Source organism: Schistocerca nitens, chromosome 6 (genome assembly GCF_023898315.1).
Source record: "Schistocerca nitens isolate TAMUIC-IGC-003100 chromosome 6, iqSchNite1.1, whole genome shotgun sequence".
Lineage (NCBI taxonomy): Eukaryota > Metazoa > Arthropoda > Insecta > Orthoptera > Acrididae > Schistocerca > Schistocerca nitens.
In genome coordinates, this window is record NC_064619.1 from 707617036 (window position 1) to 707633943 (window position 16908).

The window sequence follows — 16908 nt, forward strand, 5'->3', positions numbered from 1 at the left end:
CGACCCTGCCGGGAATCGAACCCGGACCGTTAGGTATGACACTTCGCCGCGGTGACTACTGAGCTACCAGTGGCAGACATTTCTGAAATATCGAAGACGTGGAGGAAGAAAGGAATAGAGCAATACAGATCACACTCAAGTGGAATCAATAAGAGGTCCAGGACATCCCGCGGAAAGCAAGGGCAGATAAATAAGAGAGCTATCGCATCACCACTAATAACTCATGCGCCTACTTTGCTGGAATAGAGAAGTAGCATGCGGATCTGTTAAATGAAGATCAGTGTGGATTTAGCAAAGGTGCACCAGAGGAAGAGTTCTAACGGTGCATTTGATAATGTCGACCTATAAAAAGTGTTCGAGAACGCAGAATAGTGCATCACGTATGGAATTCTTAGGAAAAAGGTACAAACTATAGACAGAGATGGATAACATGTACAAAAATCAAGAGGAAACAATAGAAATGGAAGACTGAGAAAGAAGTGCTCGTTTTACAAAGGGCGTGAGACAAGGACACAGCCTCTTCCCCACTGACCAGACAGTAAATCGAAAAAACCAGTGAAGGATATAAAAGAAAAGGTCAGGTGTGGGATTAACCGTAAGAGGATGTCAATCATTCACTAGTATCACTGTTGTCCGCAGTGACAGAGAATAAGAAATCAACGATGTGTTGTATAATATGAACACGCTAGTGAGCACAGAATACAGATTGGCAGTAAACTAAAGGAAAACGAAAGTCATAAGGAGTAGAAATTTCGACATTAGGGATAAGCACAGTATAAAAATTGGAGACCACGACCTAGACGAAGTAAAGGAATTTTGCTACCTCGGACGTAAAATAACGCATGAGAGATGAAGTCAGGAGGATTAAAAAAAAAAAAACAGACTAGCACAGGCAAGTGGGGCGGCCCATGTCCTTGTCCATAGGCATCAATTTGGAGATGAAATTTCTGAGCCGGCCCTGTGGCCGAGCGGTTCTAGGCGCTTCAGTCCGGAACCGCGCTGCTGCTACGGTTGCAGGTTCGAATCATGCCTCGGCATGGATAGGTGTGATGTACTTCGGTTAGTTAGGTTTAAGTAGTTCTACGTCTAGTGGACTGATGACCTCAGTCCGATAGTGCTTAGAGCCATTTCAACCATTGGAAATTTCTAAGGATGTATATGCCTGCAGCATGGGCATTGTATGTGAATTTTGTGGCTTGTCGTTTACTAACCGTACTGTCATGAAACAACACCAAACCGAATTTTATTCCACAATGTAATCGAAACGACTCTCTCAGGCTATTAAAAAAATATATAATCATATGGCTCTGAGCACTATGGGACTGAACATCTATGGTCATCAGTCCCCTAGAACTCAGAACTACTTAAACCTAACTAACCTTAGGACATCACACAACACCCAGTCATCACGAGGCTGAGAAAATCCCTGACCCCGCCGGGAATCGAACCCGGGAACCCGGGCGTGGGAAGCGAGAACGCTACCGAAATCTATAATCACACAAGACGATCAAGTTCAGTGTTCATTCCCTTCATTTTTAGATAGCTGATCGTTGACTTCGGTCACAATGCACAACGAAAACACCGTCAGAGTGGGAACAGCAGCTTAATATAATGCAAGGAATACGACAGGGTACATTTGTTGTTTGTGCGCCGCCTAATCAGAAAAAAATTTGTAGAACAGTATCGGATAATTAACGTAAAATACTAATTACTAAATGACGCTAACATTGTATGGGGGTAACAAATTACTTGGAAGACTGTTACGGAGAAAACGCAAAAAGATCTCCTCCTCTGGGCAGCTTACGAATTAAACGTAAATGGGGAAAAACTAGACCACAAGTAGTAACCAATTAAGCAGATGAAGTTTGTTTCAAAGTAAGAAAATAGGGAGCTGCTCGGAATATGAAACATGCTAATGCAATTGCGACACTTACATTTCTGCAAAAAAACATCGAGCGCGCACCTATCAGCACAAGACGACTGTGGGAGACGAGTCGTCAAATTTTCAGTGAAAATCCTCCATTGCTGACTCTCAGAAGAAAAGCTCTCACTTTAGGGAGCGCCACAATGGTGTTGTCAATGTGACTAACGGTAATATCGCTTATTATACAAAAAACTCTTGCCATACAAAACGCACATTTCCAACAGGTGGTTGGAGCTAGCCTGAAGCAGTGTCGTCTCGATAGGTCAGTCTCTTCGCACCAAGGACATTGGCAATAAGTTCGATTGGACACACCAAAATTTTGGAACAAAAAGCAACGAGCTTTCCCACACTGGTCGGTTGATGCCACTGCATCCCGTCCTTTGACGTCCAGAAAAGGCGAAAAAGCCATGGTCAGGTATATTGGGACAGTAGCGGCGCCACAGTATCGTTTGCCCTCGACGAGGACGGGCACTGGTTCTGCCAACGGAGCAGGTTAGGGCTAAACTTCCGCGAAAACAGCCCAACTGCCCGGTGATCCTCTCCTCTCCTACTGACACTCACCGATTGCCTTCTGCCGACGAACAGGAAGAGCACGCTGAGAGTTCACCTTCCCACCTATGAAAAACCAAAGCTTTTCTTCCAGACAAAAATGTTTAATATTCGCAATAAAATAACCACAAAATGGTAGCAGAAAAATGAAGAAACGCCACGTAGTCACATGTTGTAGTTATGTCAGATATAAAGTTGAATCATGGGCTGAGAGAAAATCAGAAAATAAGAGTTTCAAATCGCTTTAAATGTGGTGCTACAAAAGGACGCGAAATATTGAGTAGACAGACAGAAACTGAGGCAGTCCCCCGGATACTCAGGGAGAAAAGCCACTAGAGAACAGTGACTAGAAGAAGGGCTGTGATGACACCATGTGTTAAGACACTCATGGCGCTAAAAGGAACTGTAGAGAGCAAAAAAGTGAGAGGAAAACAGATTAATCCAGACTGATGCCTTCACTCTGCACAAATGCGTGCATTGCGTAGAAACTGTCTGACATATTAAACTTTTATGCCGCACAACGTCTCGAAACCAGAGCCTTATCTGTATCGTGAAGTGACCTTTCCGACTGACTTAATTAGGCACAATTTATCTCATGATTTCACATCTTTCATCTTGAAATGTGGAACTGAAGCTGTGAATGTATGTTGTTGAGCCGGGATAGGATAGCTCAGTATGAGAGATGAAGCAAGGAGGATGTAAAAAGCTAACTAGCACAGGTAAGTGGGGCTGTCCTTGCTTAAAGAAGTTTGAGTATTAAACATGGGTATTAATTTGAAGATGAAATTTCTAAGCCGGCCGAGACAGGAGGCAGGAGTCTAGGCCAGACTCCAAATTTGAAACTCTAAGTTTTATCAGAACAAACGAGAGGTAGTCAGAAATTTATATCCTCGGGAAAATGTAAAGTTCCGTTGCAGGTACACATCTGTTACACGTCGATAAAGTACCGGTGAATTATTAATATAAGCACCGACAGTAGACTAGAAGACGGGCACAAACCTCCACCTTCGTTTGATAATTCATTATTACATTGTGAGTGAGATTAGTGATAAATGTTAATGTCCCAAAGAAAAGGATGAGAAGGCAGAATTGTGGTTCGTTTTCTGAGTGTTGACAATTGTGGTGAAATAAAATTTCTCAACTTTTGTACGATTCCAGTTCAGTTTTCGTTGTTCAGTTGTAGTTTGAAAGGTAGAGACAGTTTGCTACCCTCAACCTGGGGCATCAAGGAATAGTTAAGTCTTCCCACGCCCGGATTCCCGGCAGGGTCAGGGATTTTCTCTGCCTCGTGATGACTGGGTGTTGTGTGATGTCCTTAGGTTAGTTAGGTTTAAGTAGTTCCCATAGTGCTCAGAGCCATTTTTGAATAGTTAAGTTGGTATTGGCGAGAAGAAGTGTGTTTGTATAGGGGCGAAGCCTAGACTTCTAGTGCGCGACTGTAACGTGGATATAATAAGCAGTAATGTATGTATGATGTGACGTTGATAATGACGAGGCTCTTACAGCATAGACTACAGACCATCATGGATAACTACACGAAACAACATTCACAACATCAGCAGCGGCAATTTGAGTTACTTTACAACTGATGATGTAGCTTGAAGTTAGCAGTTTCCAGGATGCCTGTAGCAACATGGGAGTCGATGAGACAGTGGACAAAGTCATTTGTCTGTAGGGAAATGGCCGGCCGAAGTGGCCGCGCGGTTCTGGCGCTGCAGTCTGGACCGCGAGACTGCTACGGTCGCAGGTTCGAATCCTGCCTCGGGCATGGTTGTGTGTGATGTCCTTAGGTTAGTTAGGTTTAACTAGTTCTAAGTTCTAGGGGACTAATGACCTCAGCAGTTGAGTCCCATAGTGCTCAGAGCCATTTGAACCATCTGTAAGGAAATGTCTTCGAGTCTGCAGACTCTGCAACACCAAGGTCGCTTTTCCGAGGAAAAAAAGTCGTTTTAGCGTGTCATTGGCATGGGGACACGTTTGCACGCCTAAAATTGTGTGTTGACAACTGACAAAGAGGGTGCCAATATTCACAGTATTTTCGAATTTGGCATTAACTGTGAAAGAGAAACAGTTTCTGAGAACGCATTTGTGAAGAGATATTTGTAATTCCTGGCAGGTTAATACTGTGTACCAGACCGAGACTCGAACTCGGCGCCTTTTGCGGCCAATTGCTTTACCGACTGCGCTACCCAAGCACGACTGACTACCCATTGTCAGAGATTTGCTTCCGCCAATACTTTTACTCTAGCCCGACCAGCTAGCCGCGAGGTCCAACGCGCTGCATCCCGAGTGGGCAGGCGTGACTGTCACTGGCACGAATCCGCCCGGCGGATTCATGTCGAGGTCCGGTGTGCCGGCCAGTCTGTGGGTGGTTTTTAATGCGGTTTTCCATCTGACTCGATGAATGCGGTCTGGTTCCCCTTATTCCGCCTCAGTTACACTATGTCGGCGATTGCTGTGCAAACACTGTCTCTTCATACGTGTACGACAGAGACCATAATTACTCTACCACGAAAACATTTGGGGTTACACTCGTCTGGTGTGAGACGTTCCCTGAGGGTTGAGGGGGAGGGGTTGCGGGAGTCGAACCGCACAATACCCCTGGTTTTGGTGTGGGGCGGCGGTGGGGTGGGTGGACTGCTGTGGCCTGTTGTGGGGTTGTGAACTAGAGCGGTCTACGGCGGGACGAAGCCTCTCCGTCATTCCTAGGTCCCTTGCTCAGTCCACAATACACCTGATTCCCTACCTTCCAAATTCCATAGAAGCTATTCTGTGAAACGTGGAGGATTAACACTCCGACAAGGTACAATATTGCCGCGAAATGGCGTAGTCGCATCCCGAGGGATGTTTCCAGAATGAAATTTTCCCTCTGCACTGGGAGACGTAAGTCTGTGAGGACAGGCCATGACTCGTTCTTGGGTAGCGCAGACGGTAGAGCACTTGCCCAAGAGAGGTAAAGGTCTGGAGCTAGTTTCGGTCCAGCACACAGTTCTAATCAGCAAGGAAGTTTTGTATCAGCGCATTTTAGGTTGCAAGTGAAAAATTTCCCTCTGGATAAAGAGATATTCTTCCTGATACATGTAGATGTGGGAAGTATTATCACTAACTATAGGATAAGAACTGTGTACTACGAAAGATGGGGAAGGAAATATTGCGACTGACTAGTTGAATCGGTCGTCGTGTGGAATGAGGACGACGCTGTCTTCTATCAATATGATAAGGGACATTAAAACCGTGCTTAGTATAAGTAACAGTTGTTCACTGCAAATCTCGAAGGCGGTGTTCATGTTTAATCCAACACTGATTGTTCAGACCTTGGAAATGAGGCATTATCTTTATAAAAACATAAAGAAATTTAAGACATTAGTTGCCAGAGGGCACTGACTTATATCAATGGGGAAAGTTGAAAATTACTGCTCAACGGGGATTCGAACCTGGGTCACTTGTTTGCTACGCGTTTGCGCTAACCACTACGCCATCTGGGCACAGTGGTCATCCCACTTGCACTGTATACCCTAGCACACTCCCTGTCAGACCCAAATCCTCAACATATACCACACACTACTGATGTATCGGAGTCGCTCATTAGACTCAATATGCACGGCATCTCCGAAAGAACACCCAATAAATATATAAATATTGTCGGTATTGGGAAGTAACGCTGATGTTTACTAGTTGTGAGGTAATATTAACAACTTTTGGTGTCATACAGCAATTACTCTGATGCAGGATGCAGCAAAGAATCTGACAGCTTCAGTTAATATCACTTCGGTTACTGCGCAATATTTCGACATGTTTATTGAGAGAACAGTTTAAGAGCCACAGTAATAAATCTGTAAAGTAGTCTAAAGATTTGAAAATGTTGCTACTTGAGTGATGTGGGCTACCCTCTGCTATGCACTGTGCAGTGGATTGTGGAGTATATGCGAGCAGGTACAAGCGCGGTAGACACACTGTGGCTGCGGGCAGCATCTCTGGGCCACGCAGCCGCGCACTGTTCTGGACACGTTGCTGCATGAATAAGCCTTTTCGGCCGCATTAATTCATTAGGGCAGCCGAGGAAGGGCGCCGGAGGGACGTATGAAAACACAGCCGGCCGTTTGCACCCCTGCCAGACTGCGCACGGCACGAGGTCCACGATAAAAGTTACGCGCGGCCAGAGACCTGCGGCTGCTTAACGAGCTGCGGCCCGCTGCAGCCGGGAGGCGCTGACCTGCTTCTCTTCTCTTCTTTTCCTAGCCGCGGCCTCATTCCCTCTCCAGCTCTCTCGCGAGGACAGACACACCGACGCTGGGTCCCCGGTCACGCCGGCCCACTGCCGTCTAATACACGGGCCCCAGGGTGGACGGAGCCACATCTGCACAGTCCGCTGAAGCAAGTTACTGAACCAGTTTCTATCCTGCGGCAGAAATTGTCCTCCCACCACAAACCATTCAAAATGGGCACCTGAGGGACTGGTTACTGACCACCACACGCACGCCCAGTATCTCCTCCATGTCACCCATCGTGGATTCCGAAAGCATCGGTCTTACTGAAACTCACTCACGTTCTTTTCACAAGACACCATGAAAGTCTGACAGTGTCGCTGATCGTATCTGATAAAGTGTTGAGGCGTAACGCCGTATAACGATCCTGCCTTGGAGGCGGTTAAGTGGGAGATGTGTCTCAGAGCTGGATAGTGACAGACAGTGACGCGAGACTGGACGCGCACGTAGTTTATATATCAATCGATAGAGGACAGTATAGGATAGGAGGACTGTGATTTTAGTTTCGATTGTGTCCACTAGAGTGCACTAAAGTAATAGAATGTTTTTCATAAACTGTTCTAGTAGTTTCATAAGGTTTTATTATGTCTTTTTGTGTATGTAAAATGTTATAAATGTGTTTTAGCGGTATGAATGATGTGTGAGTGTGGTTTAAGGTTAATATGATGATAACTGTTTAACGGGTTATGTAGTTGGATTTAGTGTGGGAACATTTCGAAGAATTATGGATATGGACAAAGGGGATTTTTGTAGAATAGATTTGTGAAATAAGTTTATGGTAAAGGGAAAGTTAATTCAGGTATAAGTAACAACAGTAAATAACTTTGGCATATCAAAACTTCAGCATATTAGATAATAACGTCAGTAAAAAGTGCAGTCGTTAGGTTTACTATTTTGCGATTGGTCATTGATGAAAAGCGCGGACTGACGCGGGAGAATGTTGTTTTGCTATTGGCTGTTGAGTAAACTGACCAATGGTAAAGCATTATTCTTCGCACTCCTTTCTCTGCTGGTAGAGATGACTTAGAGTATTCTAGAGAGGACTCGGAGCCTAGCCATGAAACAGTTCGGACGTGTGTAGTAACAGTTCCGATGGAAATGATAAGTTGCCGGATCTAGCAGTGTTTCATACATCAAAAGTGTTGGAAAGCGACGGCATAATTATTCCGATGTGTGTGTAGAAATTTCGGAATTTGTAAGTGAATTTTGTGATAAGAAAAAGACATATATTCCGCGTGGCATATTGAGCAGCTCGGTGGCTAAAAACTGTGACTGCATTAGGTACAGACAGACTTAATATTTGGCGGGCATTCTCAATCAAAAACAATCAGTATTTTTGTAGCTATTACGTTTTCGGGAAATGCAACACCATAAACTTGCTAAAGTGAGTGAAAGGGATTGTGAGTGACTGTGTTAAGATTAGCACGGGTTTGGCAGTGATACTTGTTCACCTAAGTTTCAGAATATATTAATTGAGGACAAAATATCCAACCTTTCATTTCTTGTGAAAACTTTCTCCCGAAACGTTGAGTGGTGACTTTAATTGCAGCCTGGTTCACATAGAAGTACAGTGGGTTTCGCTCGCCTTCCCAACTGAGGAAATGCTGAGAAAATGTTCACAGGTAGGTGCAGGTTCGTCGTAAGGGGACAGAAAGAACCGCGCTGCCGCAGTGTTTATACCTACTGAAGAGTGATGTAGTGAGGAAAGTACATAAGCAGAACAGAGACGAAAGGGGAATAGTTTTTTTTTTACTTATTCATTTTATTTTTTCAGTTTATTGGCTTTCGAAGCGTGCCCATATATCTATCACAGGAAATGTTATAACACAATTATTTTAATTCATGGTACGAAGTTAAACAGGATTAACAAAGGTCTGATTTCATATAAAACAGGATTTACAATCAGAGTAAGCCAAAACGAGTAAAGAAGACGAAAATAGAACAAAGGACATACTATAAACATCCTAATGGTAACACAATAAGAAATGATACACGCCACTGGTATATACGAGGGTCACTCCAAAAGAAATGCACACTATTTTTTTTTAATCCATCTTTTATTCTACATGTTTGAAAGTTTTACAGTGTGTAGATACACCCTTTAGGAACAATATTTTCATTTCACCACATTATTTCCATCCCTCTCAACTGCCTTACGCCATCTTGGAACCAGCACCTGTATACCCGCACGGTAAAATTCTAGACCAACCTGTTGGAGCCACTGTTTGGCAGCGTGCACAAGGGAGTCATCATCTTCAAACCTTGTTCCACGAAGAGAGCCTTTAACTTTCCCAAAGAGATGATAGTCACATGTAGCCAGGTCAGGACTGTAAGGCGGGTGTTTCAGTGTTGTCCATCCGAGTTTTGTGATCGCTTCCATGGTTTTTTGACTGACATGTGGCCGTGCATTGTCGTACAACAGCAGAATATCCTGCTTTTGCCGATGTGGTCGAACACGACTCAGTTGAGCTTGAAGTTTCTTCAGTGTCGTGACATATGCATCAGAATTTATGGTGGTTCCATTTGGCATAACGTCCACAAGCAAGAGTCCTTCGGAATCGGGAAAAACACCGTAGCCATAACTTTTCCAGCTAATAAATTGGTATCTGAACTGTATTCTGACTGTCTTATTTTCGGACTAGGGCGTGACTATTGGGAATGGAATAATTGTTCTCGAAAACGAATGATTTTTTCAGAGATTCATGTAGAAATTTGACCATTTCATGGTGCGCACTATTCATACTATTCGATATTGGGCGTATCGGATAGTTAGGTTTATGGATTTTAAATTCAGACCGAAATTTTGGGGGCTGCTGGTTCATTTTAGTAAGCACTTTCGTCTGAAAATGTTTGATTAGAAATTTTGCGTTATTGATCGCTGACTTGACTTCTTTTTCTAATTCAGGAGACGGATCCACATGCCCTCCGAAATATTATTTTCGCTAAAAAATATATTCAGCAATAACTATAGAACAACCTATGTCCGACTTAGTTATTAGAGCATCTGCTTCTTTACTTTTATTATTAATGGAAATGACCAATTTTCGATCATTATGCGTAGCATTATGAAGAGAGGCTTCATTTTTTCTAAGAATGTTAGCAACATCATAAGCAATTCTAGTTTGACATGCATTACCTATTTTATTACAATCAAGGCCAATTTTTAGATCGAGAAGCATTTTTTCAATTACCTTTTGTCAGACAGGTTGGGCATGACATTGTACTTCAGCCTTTCTTCTAGTAAGACAGTTTTATTTTGTGTAAAAGTAATGTTAGTTTTATTTAGAATGATTTTATAAATGACATGACTGCTTTTTTTTTAAAAGGGCTTTGCGGGAATTTTTCACCAGGAAACAGACAGGAAAGCTTACCAAGTAGCAACCTGTGGCTGTACAGGTATTAGCAGCCCTTAGAGGCTCGCCTTCACACTTTCTTTTTCAATTTTTTAAACTAAAGCCCTTTTGGCTTGTTATTTATGTTATACATGACATGTGAGTACTGTCTCAGTCTAGTATTGTTAGTCAGTACTTACTTTTTTATATATAAAATAATTGCCTTCCATAAATTTGTAATTATGTCATAAACCACTTTGTATGTGTAATTCTGATGAAGGCACTCTTATAAGTGTTGAAAAGTGGTCGCCAAGACTAAAAATAGTGTGACCGAGGGCTCGTTTGTTTCATTTTCAATTTTATATTTCTGAACGATCATGAAGTTCTTCTTTGTGTACGTGGAACGTCCTCTGTTACCCGCATTTGGTGCGCATCCCACGCACTTGAGTAGTAATCTTGGATTTATTGTACCATTTGTTTACACACAACCTCTTTTCTAGACGTACCGCATTTTCCCAGTATTCCGCCAGTATACCTAAGTTGGCCACCTGCGTTATGTGCTCTTTCCGTTTCATGATTCTACAACTTGTTAGACTCTGTCATTCTTGTTTTTGTGGTCTTCAGTCCTGAGACTGCTTTGATGCAGCTCTCCATGCTACTCTATACTGTGCAAGCTTCTGCATCTCCCAGTACCTACTGCAGCCTAAATCCTTCTAAATCTGTTGAGTGTATTCATCTCTTGGTCTCCCTCTACGATTTTTACCCTCCATGCTGCCCTCCAATACTAAATGTGATTATATGATGCCTCAGAATATGCCCTACCGATCGATCTCTTCTTCTAGTCAAGATGTGCCACAAATTTCTCTTCTCTCCAATTCTATTAAATATCTCCTCATTAGTTATGTCATCTACCTAACTAATCTACAGCATTCTTCTGTAGCACCACATTTCGAAAGCTTCTATTCTCTTCTTGTCTAAACTACACTCCTGGAAAATGAAATAAGAACACCGTGAATTCATTGTCCCAGGAAGGGGAAACTTTATTGACACATTCCTGGGCTCAGATACATCACATGATCACACTGACAGAACCACAGGCACATAGACACAGGCAACAGAGCATGCACAATGTCGGCACTACTACAGTGTATATCCACCTTTCGCAGCAATGCAGGCTGCTATTCTCCCATGGAGACGATCGTAGAGATGCTGGATGTAGTCCTGTGGAACGGCTTGCCATGCCATTTCCACCTGCCGCCTCAGTTGGACCAGCGTTCGTGCTGGACGTGCAGACCGCGTGAGACGTCTCTTCATCCAGTCCCAAACATGCTCAATGGGGGACAGATCCGGAGATCTTGCTGGCCAGGGTAGTTGACTTACACCTTCTAGAGCACGTTGGGTGGCACGGGATACATGCGGACGTGCATTGTCCTGTTGGAACAGCAAGTTCCCTTGCCGGTCTAGGAATGGTAGAACGATGGGTTCGATGACGGTTTGGATGTACCGTGCACTATTCAGTGTCCCCTCGACGATCACCAGTGGTGTACGGCCAGTGTAGGAGATCGCTCCCCACACCATGATGCCGGGTGTTGGCCCTGTGTGCCTCGGTCGTATGCAGTCCTGATTGTGGCGCTCACCTGCACGGCGCCAAACACGCATACGACCATCATTGGCACCAAGGCAGAAGCGACTCTCATCGCTGAAGACGACACGTCTCCATTCGTCCCTCCATTCACGCCTGTCGCGACACCACTGGAGGCGGGCTGCACGATGTTGGGGCGTGAGCGGAAGACGGCCTAACGGTGTGCGGGACCGTAGCCCAGCTTCATGGAGACGGTTGCGAATGGTCCTCGCCGATACCCCAGGAGCAACAGTGTCCCTAATTTGCTGGGAAGTGGCGGTGCGGTCCCCTACGGCACTGCGTAGGATCCTACGGTCTTGGCGTGCATCCGTGCGTCGCTGCGGTCCGGTCCCAGGTCGACGGGCACGTGCACCTTCCGCCGACCACTGGCGACAACATCGATGTACTGTGGAGACCTCACGCCCCACGTGTTGAGCAATTCGGCGGTACGTCCACCCGGCCTCCCGCATGCCCACTATACGCCCTCGCTCAAAGTCCGTCAACTGCACATACGGTTCACGTCCACGCTGTCGCGGCATGCTACCAGTGTTAAAGACTGCGATGGAGCTCTGTATGCCACGGCAAACTGGCTGACACTGACGGCGACGGTGCACAAATGCTGCGCAGCTAGCGCCATTCGACGGCCAACACCGCGGTTCCTGGTATGTCCGTTGTGCCGTGCGTGTGATCATTGCTTGTACAGCCCTCTCGCAGTGTCCGGAGCAAGTATGGTGGGTCTGACACACCGGTGTCAATGTGTTCTTTTTTCCATTTCCAGGAGTGTATTTATCGTCCATGTTTCACTTCCATACATGGCTACACTCCATACAAATACTTTCACAAACAACTTCGTGGCACTTAAATCTATACTCAATGTTAACAAATTTCTCTTCTTCAGAAACGCTTTCCTTGCCATTGCCAGTCTACGTTTTATATCCTCTCTACTTCGACCATCATCAGTTATTTTTCTCCCCAAATAGCAAAACTCTACTACTTTAAGCGTATCATTTCCTAAAGTAATTCCTGCAGCATCACCCGACTTAATTCGACTACATTCCATTATTCTCGTTTTGCTTTTGTTGTTGTTCATCCTATATACTCCTTTGAAGACACTGTCCATTCCGTTCAGCTGCCCTTCCAGTTCCTTTGCTGTCTGACAGGATTACAATGTCATTGGCGAACCTCAAAGTTTTTATTTCTTTTCCATGGATTTTAATTCCTACTCCGAATTTTTCTTTTGTTTCCTTTACTGCTTGCGCAATATACAGATTAAATAACATCGGGGATAGGGTACAACCCTGTCTCACTTCGTTCCCAATCACTGCTTCCCTTTCATACGCCTCGACTCTTATAACTGCCATCTGGTTTCTGTACAAATTGTAAATAGCCTTTCGCTCCCTGTATTTTAACCATGCCACCTTCAGAATTTGAAAGAGAGTATTCCAGTCAATATTGTCAAAAGCTTTCTCTAAGTCTACAAATGCTAGAAACGTAGGTTTGCCTTTCCTTAATCTATTTTCTAAGATAAGTCGTAGGGCCAGTATTGCCTCACTTGTTCCAACATTTCTACGGAATCCAAACTGATCTTCCCCGAGGTCGGCTTCTACCAGTTTTCCCATTTGTCTGTAAAGAATTCGTATTAGTATTTTCCAGCTGTGGCTTGTTAAACTGATAGTTTGGTAATTTTCACATTTGTCAACACCTGCTTTCTTTGGGATTGGAATTATTATATTCTTCTTGAAGTCTGGGAGTATTTGGCCTGTCTCATACATCTTGCTCACTAGATGGTAGAGTTTTGTTAGGACTGGCTCTCGCAAGGCTGTCAGTAGTTCTAATGGAATATTGTCTACTCTGGGGGCCTTGTTTCGACTTAGGTCTTTCAGTGCTCTGTCAAACTGTTCACGCAGTATCATATCTCCTATTTCATCTTCATCTACATTCTCTGCGTTTTCTATAACATTGTCCTTAAGATCATCGCCCTTGTATAGACCCTCTATACACTCCTTCCACCTTTCTGCTTTCCCTTCTTTGTTTAGAACTGGGTTTTCACCTGAGCTCTTGATATTCAAGCAAGTGGTTGTCTTTTCTCCAAAGGTCTCTTTAATTTTCCTGTAGGCAGTATCTGTCTTACCCCAGTGATATAGACTGTTATTTTGTGTGAACTGACTGATTACAAGCGTGCCATAACGTAATCATAAGATATTAGTTTTCTATGTGTTGGGAAGTGTTCAATTTTACATTTCTGAACATTTATAGCGAGTTGAAAAATCTTTGCACAACTTTTAAATGTATTCAGGATTTTAATGTATAATTATTCATAATTTTCTGAGAAGTTACTCCAGTTCAGATAACTGCAACTTCTGAAAGAAAATGTGAGATTCCAATAGTATTGTCTGGAAGGTTAGTAGTATACATCGACAGCAAATGTCCCAATACGGATTCCTGTGGAACGCTAGAAGTATTTCTAGGTATATCTACGTCTTCATTCAAGTCCAAGATACTATGCTGGACCCACCCTGGTAAAAAATCCTCAAGCTATATCATTCCATATACCGTGTCGACAGAGGCGTTCTCTCGCCAAAGACGCAGCTCTCTCTGACTGAATTCCTTATTAGTCCATTTTGAACGGGAAGAGACTTTTCAAGGGTGTCTCGTACTATGTGGACAAATTCCATTGATGTTTACTACTTCTACTATCGTTTTGCGCATTAGATACGCTTAGATCCCAATTTTCCACCGTGATCTTTCATTTCCCTGCGATTCACAAAATGACGGAAGTTTGTCAGTTAATGACTGGCCGGTGACAGTATCATTAGACACGAGTCACCCCTGTTGTACATGTACATAATAAATTTTTGCCATGATTAATGAAGTAGGTGCATAACAAATAATTGCCAATAAGTCCTGTATACAGTGAGGTGACAAAAGTCCTCAGATAGCGAAATGCACACACACAAATCGTACTGTCTCACACACTTACAAGGGGAGGCCGCCAATTGTGAAATTCAGATTCGATTCATACTGCGCATAATAAAAGCTCATGGCCAGAGGTGTAATGTGGCAAAGTACCAAGATGCACTTCTCAGCCGTTGTCGAGAAAATCGACGGTTAAAAGAAACCGCTGCGGTGAAATACTCTCTACGATTAATAATTATCTACAGCGTATTGGGCGCAGCGGTAAGCGCGCGGGTTCGTAACTCAAAGGTCGCGGGATCGAATCTCGCCCCATGCAATTTTTTTATTATTAGTTTTTTGTAATTCATACACACACACACACACACACACACACACATATATATATATATATATATATATATATATATATATATATATATATACTATTAATGAATTGCTTATGCATGTTGGTGAAGGCAGATCGCTCTCCAATTGTACCGCCTCCATTTTTCCGTTTGTTTAACAGGATGTACCAAAGCTCTCACGTCCGCACCAATTTTCAACGATGTTATAAGTTGCGCTAGGGACCGCATCTACCTTCTTTGGAAGTTAGCAGGCAACTACGCTGTTATGCGGCGGCTCGTTTCGGCCCATTCAACACCTGTCCTTCAAGTGTAACGAGCGAGTAACGGAGTTTATATTTCATACCTGCCACAGCAAATTTGTGTTCGTGGGGTCTCTATTCTAATTCGAATGTTTGACTTACGCTATATGTATTCGTTTCGGAATATCGTTTCTACGTCTTCCGTTAACTATACGTGGTTAACATTATGAAGACAATTAATAACATTTGTGAAATACAACTTTGTTTGCGGAAAACATCATGATGTTCGAAGTCGCCAGTTTTTCCACGACAAACGGCTTTCGACAACTTATTATATGCATAATTGTTGCAACAGTTTGCTGGAATATATATATATATATATATATATATATATATATGTATATATATATGTATATATACATGTGTGTGTGTGTGTGTGTGTGTGTGTGTGTGTGTGTGTACACATTTGAATTACAAAAAACAAATACTAAAAAAATGCATGGCGCGAGATTCGATCCGGTGACCTTCGGATTACGGTCCCGAGCGCTTACCGCTGCGCCACGATGCTGTAGAAAATCATTAATCGTAGAGAGTATTTCACCGCAGCGGTTTCTTTTAACTGTCGATTTTCTCGACAATGGCTGAGAAGTGCGTCTTGGTGCTTTGCCACATTACACCTCTGGCCATGAGCATCTATTATGCGCAGTATGAATCGAATCTGAATTTCACAATTGGCGGCCTCCCCTTGTTAGTATAAAAGGGCAGTGCATTGGAGGAGCTGTCAGTTGTACTTCACACGCGTGGAACATTGTATTTCGTGAATGGTTAGGGAATTCACTGTTGCGAAATCCTCAGTGTGAAGAGTTTGCTGAGAATACCAAGTTTCAGGCATTACCTTCCATAGCGACCTTCACTTAACGACCGAGAGCAGTGGCATTTGCGTAGAGTTGTCAATGCTAAGAGACAAATAACTTTGCGTGTAGCAACCTAATAAATCAATATGGGATGTACGACGAACATATCTGTTAGGGCAGTACGGCGAAACTGGGCGTTAGTGACGACAGCACAAACACGCAGTACCTGGACAGAGAAAATTCGCAACCAGGCCGGAAATCGAACCCGGGTCCCCGTGATCCAGAGGCAGCAACGCTAGCCACTAGATCACGAACTGCGGACGTGAGAGCTGATGGTAAGGTTCGAGTGTCGAGCAGACCTGCGAAGCTGTGGACCAGAGCTGTGAACTAGGCACTGTGCGAGGTTGCGGTGGCTCCAGAATGGTGTGAGCTGTGTTCATATGAAATATTCTCGGTGCTCTGATGAAACTGAACCGATCATTGACTGGGAATGGTTATGTTCCGCTACTTGGAGACCATCTGCAGCCATTCGTGGACTTTCATGCTATAAACAGATGCACCACTCACCGGACTACAATTAATAACGATTTGTTTGAAGAATATTGTGGCCAATTCCAGCGTATGACTTGTCCAGCAAGATCGCCTGATACGAATCCCATAGACAATTACGGGTGATAGGCGAGAGGTCAAACGGTTCAAATGGCTCTAAGCACTGTGGGACTTAAGATCTGATTTCATCAGCCCCGTAGACTAAGAACTAATTAAACCTAACTAACCTAAGGACATCACATCCATGCCCGAGGCAAGATTCGAACCTGCCACCGTAACAGCACCGCGTTTCCGGACTGAAGCGCCTAGATCCAT